The sequence below is a fragment of the Nicotiana tabacum genome, chromosome 5 (genome assembly GCF_000715075.1).
Source record: "Nicotiana tabacum cultivar K326 chromosome 5, ASM71507v2, whole genome shotgun sequence".
In the NCBI taxonomy this organism is placed as follows: Eukaryota; Viridiplantae; Streptophyta; class Magnoliopsida; order Solanales; family Solanaceae; genus Nicotiana; species Nicotiana tabacum.
The window spans coordinates 155121950-155136463 of record NC_134084.1 but is presented as its reverse complement, the minus strand read 5'-3'; positions in this window follow the sequence as shown (position 1 = coordinate 155136463).

Below are 14514 nucleotides of genomic sequence, written 5' to 3'. Positions count from 1 at the left end.
CGGAATTAGATTTATTTACAACGACCGCAACCTCTGCCCCAGTTTCTTGCTTGGGGATATTTTAATTGATTTTTTTTTTCATTTTTCAAAACTATGACCGAGCCGTGAAGCGCCTACGTATCCTCTTTGAGGAATCAGGTCAAACGTAGTTCCCAATTCCTTTTTTTTCATTTGACTTTCTTTTTACTCATTTCTTATCTTTCTTTTCTTTTCTTTTCTTTTTTCTTTTTTGTTTTGTTGTTTTCTTTCTTTCTTTTTCGTTGCTACTGATTCCGAACGAGGGGTATGAAAGAAAATAAATAAGGCTCAAAAGGGGTTAACGAAGGATAAAGTGTTTGGGTAGCAGAACAAAATGCCTTCGTCATTCCAGTCTTCAAAACATGCCTAGTGCAAACAACACAATTTAAATTTGTAGTCTCTTCTGATGGTGCTGGACTTGACAATTATGTTAAACATATGTTTGTTCATTTGTCACTTCTAAAGCACCGTTGGGCGACACTCTCATTCTCATTATTATGAACGACCCTCATGCCAATTTAGGCGAATCTTTCTTTAACGGTATTCTTTGTGTTCAACTTGCCCCAGTTCCACATGACTCGGGCTCTGAATAATCTCAAACCGTCCTTATTTTCTTTAAATGTTCTGATCGCCTTTCCAGGGTTTTATGATTAACTTTAAAGATTAGGCCCAAAAGTGTGCACGCATGTCATGTCCCTAGAATCGGCATCGAACAAAATGGTAAAAGGACTAAACAAAAAGATGACTGGAAATAATAAAAGACCGGACTTTGTATTAGACTACCGATGAAATGGTTTAAATAACAAAACAATCCAGAACAAAAATCCTAAAAACAAACTGGACAAGACAACATCCGACTCATAACCCTAATAATCCGAACAACAGAAATGACAACAAAATGAGCCACCACAAGCTTCTCTCTTGCTGACCAAGGAACAAAACGTCCTCCCATTTTATCAAAATTGGCATTTTAGCCACTGAGCTTTGCATCAATATTACCAGCTTCAACCTCATCAACCTCCGTAGGCAAGTTCTCGAGGAGGTTCGAGTGCTCCATGTCACTGTTATTAATCGCAACCCGCCCTTCTCGGATCATTTTCTCTACTTCCCTTCTCCAGCTATGACAGCTCTCAATGTTGTGCCCTATGACATTGGAGTGGTAGGCGCATCGTGCTGCCGGATCAAAGCTCCTTGCAAGCGGATTTATAGTACATGCGGGGAGTGGCTCAATCGAACCAGCATGCCTTAGCCTTTCAAACAGACTGGCATAAGATACCCCGATGGGGGTGAGAGCCTTTCCTCGTTTCAGCAACCTCTTCATTCTTGCATGTTGACAGGGCCGGAAACCTGATCCAGGTGGCTTTTGGTAGGCTTGTGTAGGTGGGTAGGCGTTTTGTGGAGCCGGGTGCCTGGAAAGTGAAGTATGGCGGGGAAAGAAGTGGTGTTGGGGAGCGGAGAAGCATTGAGGAGTGATGGAGCTACTCGGGTAGCTGGGAAGGCTGCCATAAGTGGGTTGGGATGGAGAGTATGGGGGATATTCCATTATGGTGTTGGGTGCTTGGGAATTGACCGAGTTCAAGAGACTTGGCGGTGGAGGGGGTGGTGCTTTTCCCGTTATCCATGCCTGATACATGTCTGCCACATGCTGTCTCAGCAATCTCACTTCTTCTACCAACCCGTTGTTCCGTTCGACCAATTGTTGTCGGTCATCAGTACCGACCCACTCGGTTCTGCGGTTCTGAGCCATTGTCCTTTGATTTTGCTTTGCAGGGAGGAGTTACCACAACCAACCACTTTTCTATATATGAACACATCAAAAGGAAGTCATCACGTTAGTGTTAGGGCATTGGACGGACAATCATATATCAAAAATGTACCCAAGCAGTTAGGCAATTGTGCCCCCTGAAAATCTTCCACACTCTCTTTTATTTATTTATTATTATATATTTTTATTTTATTTTCTTTTTTTATTTTATTTTCTTTTTTTTTCATTTTAGTGGTGGTCGAATCTTATGGAGATTGCCTACGTATCATGTCCCCGCATGAATCAGACCTTGCGTAGTTCGGCCCAATAAAAGATAAACAACAATGAACATTTTTTCAATTTTCATATTGAAACAAACTGAGTTTCAAAGGTTTATAGATGACCTGCAAACTTGAAAATCAAACAACCCGCCTATTTTAATCAAAAGGTTTACAAACTTCACAAACAAAAGGCTAGCTCCCTTTCTCTGTTCGACAAATGCGCAACCAAACGGTTATTTTTGCAAATGTGGCCCCTTCCAAATTTCACATGAATTTTGAGGCCGGGGAGGATTATTTCGACACTTTACAAACTTGTCCATTCTTTTACGAAAATAACCTTTCGACTACTGAAAGATACTCTAAGGCTACTTCGGCAAGAACGGTTTAAGATGCGGCCGAAGCTGGCTCGGCTTATTATGACAAAAGACGGTATTCACATGACCGCTGACTCTTTGATTTTTCTTTTCAAATTACAATAAAAGACTTGGCGTTGTAAACACGGCCCTTCAGCGCCTCGGGGACGAAGATTTATAAGGCTGTGTGGGTCAACTTGGACCAAAAATTATAAGCATGACCCGAAGGTGGCTATTTATGCAAAGTCAGCCTTTCGGCGTCCCTTTCGGGAACATTCGGCTATTTATGACAAAACAGCATCACCTGACTTATTTATGACTCTTTTGTCGTTTTTCGAATTAGAAAACTCAATATTGCAAGCACGGCCTTTCAACGTCCCGGGGACGAAGATTTTTAGGCTGTGGGGGTCAACTGGACCAAGTCTTAAAAATGACCCAAAAGTGGCTGTTTATGCAAAGTCAGCCTTCCGGCGTCCCTTTCGGGAACATTCGGCTATGTCTTGATAAAACAGCGTCACCCGACTTCTTTATGACAAAAGCTAAAATTTGACATGTATTTTTTGTTATTATTATTATTATTTGTTTTTTTGGCTTTTTAGCAAAAGGTGAGGTTGGACCCGATGAGGGTTGCCTACGTATCTCACATCCGGTGAGAATCAAACCCGCGTAGTTCGGGCGAATAAACTATTTTTGAGAGGACCCTTTTCCATTTTCTATATTTTTTTGTTTTTATTATTTTTCCCACAACAATCAAATAGACTATTATTTTTCATTCATAACAAACAAACAAATTAACGAAAACATAAAACATTCCTTCTTCTTTTTTTTTTTTTTGAGAAGGTGGGGTTGGACCCGATGAGGGTTGCCTACGTATCTCACATCCGGTGAGAATCAAACCCGCGTAGTTCGGGCAAAAGAACTACTTTAAAAGAAGAAAGGAAGCATTTTTTTTGATTGATTTTCTTTTTAAAAGAAACACTTCTAAGATATATTTTTTGAATTTTCATTTGCTCTTTTTGTTTTCTTTATTCTAAAGAAGAAGAAGAAAATATTTTCGGAATTTTGCCTTTAATAAAAGAAATGCTTCTCAAAATATTTTTTTTTGAATTTTGAATCTTCTTTTCAATTTTGAAAAAAAGAATCAAAATATTTTCGGATTTGTTTTTATATTTTTTTTTTTATTTTGTTTATTAATTTTTTTTATTGTTTTTTTAAAAAATAAAAAAATAAAAAAAATTGGAAAGACTTTCTGAAGAAGTCAATAATGGAAAATATTTTTGGATTATTTGTTTTGAGAATTGGGATTCTAAAAACTTTCGGCAAGACAATTGTTCTTGCAACAGATAAAGATATATATAAATTTTTTTGGAAAATAAGAAAAACTTTTTGGATTTTTTATATATATATACTTGCGACAGATAATGAAAGACTCCTTTTATTTTTTCTTTTATATATATTTTTTTTTTGCATTTTCATAAGCAAATAAGTAATAAAAAAAACCATTTTTTTATTTTTTAAAACAAGTCTCTTTTTTCATTTTCTTTTTAATGGCAAGACAAACTATATATCTTTTCTCCTTTTTTTTTTGAAAAACAAAACAGAGCGACGACCCTTTTTTTTTCCTTTGCTTTTAATAAAGCAAACTAACACATTTTTTTTTATTTTCTCAAAATTTCGGCAGAGTTTCGACACTACTTGGACATTTGTTTTTTCTAACAATAAGTAGTTATATCTCTACACTGTCATTTTTTCTCCTCTTTTTCACGATTTTTTTTTTCTGTGAAAAATAATGAAAACATACAAAATCTTTTTGAATTTTCATGCTTTGTTTTATTTGTAATTTTATTTTTTATATTTATTATTTCTTTCAAAAATGTGGCATGGGAGACATAACGATTTCCGAGACTTCTTGGATTCCGCAAATGCTCCCCATGCGCTTTTCCCAACATATGAAGCGTGGGGGACATATGGGAATTCCAAGACTTCTTGGATTCCGCAAATGTTCCCCGTGTGCTTTCCCAAAAAGCAAGCGTGGGGGACATAGGGAATTCCAAGGCTTCTTGGATTCCACAAATGTTCCCCATGCTTTGATTAAAATAACATCATGCTGGAAATGACCAAATGACCCATACGCCCTTGACTAAATACAACATGTAGCACATAGGATGCCGAAAGATTGTCTATTATTTTCAGGTTGCTTGTCCTAGACGGACCCAACCCCTATGTTGAGTCCCCTAAGTCAAATGCATATGATGCAAATAAACGTTCCTACTAGGGATCCGGCATGTGGCTTTGTTATACTAGGTTCAAAAACCTGGGTGTTTGTTCTAGACCTGGCTTACCCGAGCGGACAGCTCGAGCCGAGGGGGGCAGCGTACCGGGAATACAGAAGCTTCACCGGCTTAGCAACTTATCCGAACCTCGTTCTAAATTGGGATTTGACGCTATACAGAAAAGAAGTCATACGAAGTATGCCCTTATTCATGATTTAGAAGACTCAGAAAGTATAGGGGTTTCGGCACAGTTTATATACAGTTCACGTAATATCAAAGTAGTAAAAGCAGCATTTAGCACATTAGGCTCAAACATGTAAAAATCAGATAATAAATAAAGCCAAATAATAACAATTATTCTAAGCTCGAATTCTTAACCCTGAACCAGTGGTTCTGGGTTCCAAATCCCCAGCAGAGTCGCCAGAGCTGTCACACCTCCTTTTTCCGCGCCCGGGGGGCGCAGGGGGAGTTTTTTCCAATTAAAGGACAATCGAAATGGGATTTATTTGTTTATTTCAGAGTCGCCACTTGGGAGATTTAGGGTGTCCCAAGTCACCAATTTTAATCCCGAATCGAGGAAAATAATGACTCTATATTACAGTCTGCGTACCAGAAATCCGGATAAGGAATTCTGTTAACTCGGGAGAAGGTGTTAGGCATTCCCGAGTTCTGTGGTTCTAGCACGGTCGCTCAACTGTTATATTCGGCTTATTCATCTGATTTTTAATACAATTATGAACCATGTGCAAATTTTATCTTTTACCGCTTTATTATTATTGTTTTTTACAAGAATGTGAACATCGCTTAAAACACGTCTTTGGACTGCGTCACATGAAATTCACCCACAATCCGGAACGCATTTTGTTTGATGTTTTGAGATTTGGATTTGGGTCGCATGAAATGCACACCCGAGCTTAAGAAAGTAAATTATTAAACACGCGCCTAAAGAGACTATCGCGTTATTATTTTGCGGAGGCCGTGAAATTCGCTAATCGACCCTCCTGAATTCTAAGTAATTTTAAACAAGTATTTGCTGAGGGCCCCGCAATTTGTATTTTTTATTCGGCGAGGCTCATCTCATTCTTATTTTTTAAAGAATTTGCAACGTCATGGAAATGCATCCCGGGCCACGCCACAATCAATGCGCCCGTGACTAGAGACATATTTCGACTCCGTTGAGATTTAGATTTGGGTCACATAAATGTGCACCCGAGTTTAGGAAAATCAAATTATTAAAGGCGCGCCTAAAGCAACTAGCGCATTATTATTTTTTGGTAGGGCCGCGAAATTTGCTAAACGGCCCGTCCCAGAATCTAAGTATTTAATACACATATTTTGTGAAGGCTTCGCAAGGTGTACATTTTTATTTGGCGAAGCTAGTCTCGTTTTTTATTTATTTATTTATTTATTATTATTTTTTATTTATTTATTATTTTTTTTAAAAGGATGCCATTTTTACGCCTTTAACAATACTAAACCTTACGGCTTCTTTACAACTAAAATCTCATAACTTGTCAAAAATTAGTAAACTGAGTTTAGCGAATGAGTGCTTCGGGAGTAGTAACAACAAGTACTAATGTTAATTTTTTGTCCGAACGAACTAAGCAAAGGACCACGAACAAATTAACGTCAAACTCGTGTCATAGAACAACTAGCCTAACTTAACTAAATGACGTCAAATAAACAAGAATAACATAACATGAAAATGAACCAAAGTGCAGACAATGAAACATAGGCAGAAAATTTCCATACCAATTTTATATTGCATCTCAAACATTCCACGTAAAGTTTATTTATCTAATACATCGAGGTTTACTGACCTTTGCACCTCGACAAACTCAGAACGACAAACACGATTCCGACGAAACTCAAGCCGGACCTCACTCGACGAGGAATAATGATGAAACCTCGGACAAACACCTCGACGAACCAAAGACGACCTCGACGGAGAGTTTGGACCCCACAACTGTCGACGAGCAGGTGGGTTGGATGACGTTGGTCGTGGTGCTGGGGTGACAGTGACGGGGAGGGGTCAGCTGGGTAGGTTTTTGGAAGTGGTTTTGAGGCGTCAATGGTGGTTTTGGTCGGTGTCGTTTGGGTGTGTTCGTTGGTGGTGTCGGACGGTGGTGATGGGGTGGTGTTTGGTCGTTGGTTATGGTGGCTATGGGTGGAGGTGACGGGGAGGGGTCAGCTGGGTGGTTTACCTGTAGAGGATGGTGTCGAAGGGGGCACGACTGGTTTCAGTAGGTGTTGCTTGGGCGTGAGGCTGGTGAAGACGATGGTATGGCGGTTGACGGAGGTGGAGCTGTAGGTGGAGGGGGGCTGTCAGCGGCGACAATGGTGGTGGCGGGTGCGTGGTCGCGAGCAGTTGACGGAGTTGGAGAAGGTGACCGGGGAATGGTCGTTTGGTGGTATTCTTGGCGTTGGTGAAGGTGACGGAGGGGGGCTGTTTGGACGGTGTCGGAGGTGGTTGTTTGGACAGGAGGAGGAGGTTGCCGGTGGGCTTTCGACGCTGGGGGGGGCTGCCGGGGAAGGTGACGGGGTAGGGTTTTGCTGTAGGGTTTTGCTTCATCTTCTTTTGAAGAAGAAGCGTGAACAGTAGTATATGTTTTCTCTTCTGTTTTTTCTTTCTTTTCCAATTTTTCCAGTCCGTTTTTTTTGGTCCCCAAAAGTCCAAAAATTCCCAAAAAAAAAAATCCCCTCTTTCTTTGTTTCATCCGTGTATTTAGCATGGGTTTTGCCCAGAAAAATGAGCCCACGCGTGGTGGGGTTCAAGGCATATGTCCCCCACGCGTGGTGGGGTTCCCCACGTGTCCTGGACACGGTTTATTATGGGCTAGGTCCGAAAATTAGGCCTAAAACCGGGCAGTTTGAACCCGAATATTATTCTTTTGCCCGGACCCGAGAAATAGGAACACGTTGCTTAACTAGTCCTATGTAAGCAAAATAACTACCAAAAATAAGACTAGTATTTAACAAAACTATATTTTTTTTAAAAATATTTTTAAGGTTTTAAAATAGCTACAAAATATTAATAAAACTATTTTTGTAATTTTAGTAAATATTAAGATAAAAATATGAAGTACTATTTTTGTATTTTTCAAAGTTAAAATAACTATAAAATATTAATAAAACTATTTTTTTTATAATTTTCGTTTTTTTTAATAAAGACAAAAAATATGAAATAATATTTTTTTGTATTAAAATGACTTCAAAACATTAATAGAATTATATATATTTTTTGTTATTTTCGAATTTATATAAAGTACCAAAATAAAGTACAATTTTTGTATTTTCCAAGTTTATGAGAGATACATAAACTAAAACTTATGTATATTTTTTTGAAATTTTCTTTTTGCGCCGAAATAAAGTAAAAATAGTTAAAATGACTATATTGGACCCAATTTCACATATTCACGCTAAAAATGTGAAAATTCTCGGGGAGGGTCAAAAATCACGTGCTTACAATGCCTGCCAACTCTAAGTTATGAACAAGGTTATTTTTCTCATGAACCTTCAATTTTCACGACGTGTATGCAATCACCCTGCCATCCTGCATCAATACTACACCGAGCCCAATATGAGATGTATCATAATACACCGTGTACGATCCTGAACCTGTGGACAACACCAACACTGACACCGTAGTCAAAGCAGTCTTGAGCTTCTGAAAGCTCAACTCACATTCATCCGACCATTTGAATGAGGCACCCTCCTAGCTCAATCTGGTCAATGAGGTTGCTATGGATGAAAACCTCTTTACGAACCGGCGATAATAACCCGCCAAACCTAGGAAACTCTAGATCTATGTAGCTGAAGTAGGTCTAGGCCAATTCTGAACTGCCTCGATCTTCTTAAGATCCACCTTTATGCACTTTGTCGATACAACATGCCCCAAAAAAGGTGACCGAGTTTAACCAAAACTCACATTTTGAAAATTTGGCATATAACTGACTATCTGACTTTGAAGTATAATCTGAAGATAATACTCATGCTCCTCTCAACTGCGGGAGTAAATCAAGATATCATCGGTGAATATGATCACAAAAGAATCCAAATAGGGCTTGAATACCTAATTCATCAAATCCCTAAATGCTGTTGGGGCATTAGTCAACCTAAATGACATCACTATGAACACATAATGCTCATACCGAGTCCGAAAAGCTGTCTTAGGGACATTATATGCCCTAATCTTCAACTGATGGCAGCCAAACCTCAAATAAATCTTCAAAAAAACTTTGGCACCCTTAATCTAATCAAATAAGTCATCAATCCTCGGCAACGGATACTTATAATTGATAGTTTCCTTGTTCAACTACCGATAATGTACACATATCCTCATCTAACCATCTTTCTTCTTCACAAACAACACCGTTGCACCCTAGGGCGAGACACTAGGTCTAATGAATCTTTGATCAAGAAAATCTTGCAATTGTTCCTTCAATTCCTTCAACTCCGGCGGAGCTATACGGTATGGTGGAATAGAAACGGGCTGAGTGTCCGTAGCCAAATCAATACAGAAATCAATATCTCTATCGAGTAGCATCCCCGACAAATCTGTAGGAAACACCTCTAGAAACTCACGAACAATTGGACTGAATCCATGGAAGGAATATCCGCAGTAGGATCGCGAATATAAGCCAAATAAGCTAGACACCTTCTCGACCATACGTCAAGCTTTCACATAAGAGATAACCCGGCTGGTAGAATAGAGAGGAGTCGCTATCCACTCTAATTGAGGACCCCGGCATGGCTAAGGTCACCGTCTTGGCATGACAATCCAATATAGTATGATAAGGTGACAACCAATCCATATCTAAGATAACATCAAAATCTACCATATCAAGAAGTAGAAGATTTACGCTTGTCTTAAAACTCCCAATAGTAACCACGCACGAGCGATAGATACGATCTACAATATTAAAATCTCCCACAGGCGTGGACATATACACAGAATCACTCAAAGAATCACAAGGCAGAACCAGATGTGAGGAAAAATAGGATAACACATAGGAATAAGTAGAGCCCGGATCAAATAGAACTGAAGCATCTCTATAGCAAACTGGAACAATACCTGTGATAACGACATTAGATGACTCAGCCTCTGGCCTAGCTGGGAAAGCATAAAATCGGGGCTGGGCCCTACCACTCTGAACTACATCTTTGGGAAGGCCTCTAGTTTGCTGGCCTCCACCTCTAACGGCCTGAACTCTACCTCTGGTTGCCTGACCCCTGCCTTTAGCTAGTTGAGCAGACGGTGGAGCAACCGATGCCGGTATAGTGGCACGAGAACCTTGCTGAGATTTGCTGCTTGACGACCTAGGGCAATACCTCCTGATGTGACCAATGTCCCCACACTCAAAACACCTCATCGGCTGCTGAAGCTACTGAAACGAGGAATGACCATGACGGTCCAAATAGCTGATGTACTAACTCTGGAGTGGTGGTGCACTGATAGGAGCTGAATGTGCACTTAATGTTGGCTGCTCAAAACGAGGCCCGTAAGAACCACGACTAGCCAAGGTACTGTGGGCTACCTGAAGAGCTGACTGAAACGGCCTAGGAGGATGGCCTATACCAAAAGAACCCCTACCTCCAGATGAGGCACCACTAAACCCATCGAAATGACGAGGCCTCTTATCTGACATCGGGCCCCTCTCCTAAGCACGAACCATCTCGATTCGTCTAGCAATATCTACGGCTGTCTAGAGTGAAATATCACTCCATGTCTCCTTGCCCATCTGAAGTCTGATAGCGTAAGTGAGTCCATCAATAAATCTCCTTACTCTCTCCCTCTTATTAGTAAAATAAGATGGTGGCGTGACAAGCTAGGTCCACAAAACGAGTCTCATACTAGGTGACGGTCATACTACCTTGCCGAAGACACACGAACCCTATGGTACTGCTCTCTCAGAGTGACATGGATGAACTTCTCTAGAAATACTTGTGAGAACTGATCCTAGGTAAGTGCAGGCGAACCAACTAGTTTAGTCAACATATAATCTCTCCACCATTTTTGGGAAGAACCAGTCATCTGAGCTGCTGCAAAATTGACCCCATTGGTCTCAACTATACCCATATTGCGCAACACCTCATGGTAACTGTCCAGAAAATCCCGTGGGTCCTCAAAAGATGAGCCACTGAAATGAACAAGATAGAGCTTGGTGAACTTGTCCAACCTTAACATAACTTCAGAAGACAAAGCGGGCCTATCATCGACCTGTGCCACAATAATCGGCTGGATTACCCCAACTAGTGTGTGCTCCTCCCCCGGCTCGAGAGACGGCTGGTGCTACCGGAAATATGCTGGTCTGGGCCATACTTTCCATAAGGCCCAACAAATGGACTAGAGCGTTATGAAATAATGGAGTGGCTATGAACCCCTCCGGGACTTGAACTGGTCCAACTAGTACAGTTTGAACTGGAACCTCCTCCTCAAGATCCACCTGGGGATCCATAGTGGGTTATGCTGCTCGAGCTCTAGGCTGAGCTCTTCCTCTGCCTCTAGTGCGACCTCGACCTCTTCCCCTAGTCGTAGTTGCCACAGGGGGCTCCGGCTCCTATCCGGCTATAAATGCAGTACATGTTCTCTCTATCTGTAAGAACAAGAATAGAAGGGTTCAATTATTAATGATAGAATAAAATCGCACGACAAAGTGAGAAAGAAGTGATTTTTTTTCAAAACTCTATAGCCTCTGGAAGATAAGCACAGATGTATCCGTACTGATCCTCCAGACACTACTAAGCTTGCTCGTGACTCGTGATATCTTGGCAGCCCAGTGGTCTGATACCAACTTGTACGACTCGAAAATCCTACCATCGGGACTGTGATGGCGCCTAACATTTCACGTACTAGGCAAGCTTACGTTATAAAAATTTTAAAACATTTTTAACAATTTAAATAAGTTTATGCTGATTAAACTGAAATAACTATGATAGAACTAAAATAAAATGCGACATGTCATAACAATCGAATTATCTAAATACAACCCCAGATCTTGAGTCAAAAGTGCATGAGCTACTAAAAAAATACAAATAAAGGCATGAATGAAAGTAAAGTTGTCTGAAAGAAAGTACCCAAGTCAGAGCTGCAGACGCCGTGCAGCTATACCTCAAGTCTCCTCTGGGTAGCTGAATCCGAGCAAGTCTACGATACGCCGCTGAGACCAACTCCAGTATCTGCACAAGAAGTGTAGAGTGTAATATGAGTACAACCAACCTTATATACTCTGTAAGTGCCGAGCCTAACTTCAACAAAGTAGTGACGAGGCTAAGACAAGTCACTTATATTAACTTGTACGCATTGATAATAATAATAGCAGAAAGACAAAAATAGAGGTAAAGAGGTTAACTCATATCAGCGAAACTAAAATGAACTAGCAGATAACCCCGGATAACCAGTCATATAACTCATCTCAACAAATGAGACCGATTCAGCAGTTACAATCATTTATTACTATTATCAGTATACTGCAGCGTGTAACCCGATCCCACAATATAAACTTTAAATAAATTCGTTGTTGCGCGCAACCCGACCCCTCCATATAATCATCCGTCAATATCATAATCCATCCTTATTTCCCTTTTTAATTTATTTCCTTTCAATTTTCGTTGCGGCGTGCAATCCGCTCCCCAAATAATGCAAATTAACAATAGTAACTCAATAATTAAGATTTACAAGAAATCATACATCAAGAGAACAAATGTATGAGTAATGGAGAATAACATGATAATCAAAGAGTCCCTGACTACTCGGATATCTCAACTTTACTAACTCAACGGTATCTCTTTTTAACATTACGTATAAGTGAAACTACTTCAATGAAGGCAACAATTAATACGAAACTACAAGGCAACAAGGTATAAGACAATTTAAATATATGAGGGACAACAAATAGAGATAAGTAATAAATAAGCATGGTATCAGGGAAGGGATGTACAATTTAATACAAGAAATGCTAAATGGCAAGTAGCAACTATGACATGGAAGTCAAATAAGCATGTAGTAATTAAAGCATGGAAAAAAGACAAAATATTAGGCAATGAAGACAGGGAAAACAAGTAATATAGCAGTTAGGTCATGGAATAAAGCAATTAATGAAATACGGAAAAGTATGAAAATAAGTAATTGGCGGCGTATAAACACTTGTCACCTCACAATACGCCGCAACTCCGAAGTTCACTAGCACATAGCTCAAGGGTTCCTAATTCCCTCAAGTCAAGGTTAAACTCAACACTTCCATCACTCCGCGATCAACTCAAAATTCAACCACGGCCTTGCCTTCCAAACAAGCCTCCACACCAACCAAATCTAGCAAATTATTGACCAAATGATTCAAAATAAAATTTAGAAACTACTCATGAATGAAAGAAGTTCAATTTAGATCATTTTCGAAAAAGTTAACAAAGTCAACCATCAGGCCCGCACCTTGAAACCCGATAAAAATTTCATAAAACTCGAATACTCATTCTGATATGAGTCCAACCATACAAAAATTATCAAATTCCGATATCGAATCGCCCTTCAAATCCTCAAAATTTAGTTTAAGAAGTTTTCACAATTCCCCCCCCCCCCAAAATTTCTAACTCAAATCACTAATTAAATAATAAAAATAACAATAGATTCATGAAATATAGTCAAATCCGGGTTAGATTCATTTACCCCAATGATTTCCTTGAAGAACCCTCGAAAAATCGCCACAAACCGAGCTCTCTAGGCCCAAAATGTGAAATAATACTCTAACCCTTGTTTATATGGTACCACTTCTTATCTTCCAAAGTGCTGACCACATTTTTTTTTGTGATCCGCACTTTCAAGTTCCACGACCGCGATCCAAATTGCGGTCGGACTTCAACAACAACTGCACTACCAATCTTCAGCAAATTGATCATAAGTTTTGGTACAAAAGTCTAAATAATGAATGGTTTAACTTTCTGGAAACTAGATTTAAAGGGCTAAAACTTTTATTTTTGGATCGTCTCCAAATTCCTTATAGATTAAAGATATAAGCTTCCGAAGTTAGACCATAAATCTTGCAGATTTTCCCCCTTCTTCAGTCCGCATATTTTCCACTGCCTCCACACTCTGGAAGTTTGCGGCAGCACATGGGCTTTGCCTCAACACTCCAAAAATGTACCCTCCGCATTTCAACTGCTCCAAAATATCATCAAAGTGCCAAAATGTCCAAACTTGTTCAAAACTCGCCTGAAACACACCCGAGGTCCTTGGGACCTCAACCAACCATACTAACAAGTCCTAAAATATCATACGAACACACTCGAAGTGTCAAATCATATCAAACAATACTAGAACCACGAATCGCGTATCATTTCAAGCTTAATGAACTTTTGAACTTCCGAATTTCAAAACTAATGCCGATTCACACCAAAACAACTCCGATTGACTTCAAATTTTGCACACAAGTCATAAATGACATGACTAATCTATTCAAACTTTCGAAATCGGGTTCCGATCACGATATTAATTAAGGCAATTTGCGGTCAAACTTAGGAATTCTTTAAATTTTTACATTTCTAGTTTTCCAAAATTTTTGTTAGATCAAGTTAGAGACTTCCAAATTCGATTCAGGGTATACGCCCAAGTCCCAAATCACAATACGGACCCCACCGAGACCGTCAAAATACTGATTTGTGTCCGTTTACATAAAATGTTGACCTAGTCTACTCAAATGAGTTTTAAGGCACGATTTCACATTTTCATAAATTTTCTCATAAAAACTTTTCGGAAAGAGGACAAACTATGCACGCAAATGGTGGAAGACTAAACGAATTTATTCGAGGTCTCGAAACACATAGATAAAGGTTAAAACTAAAAATGACCTATC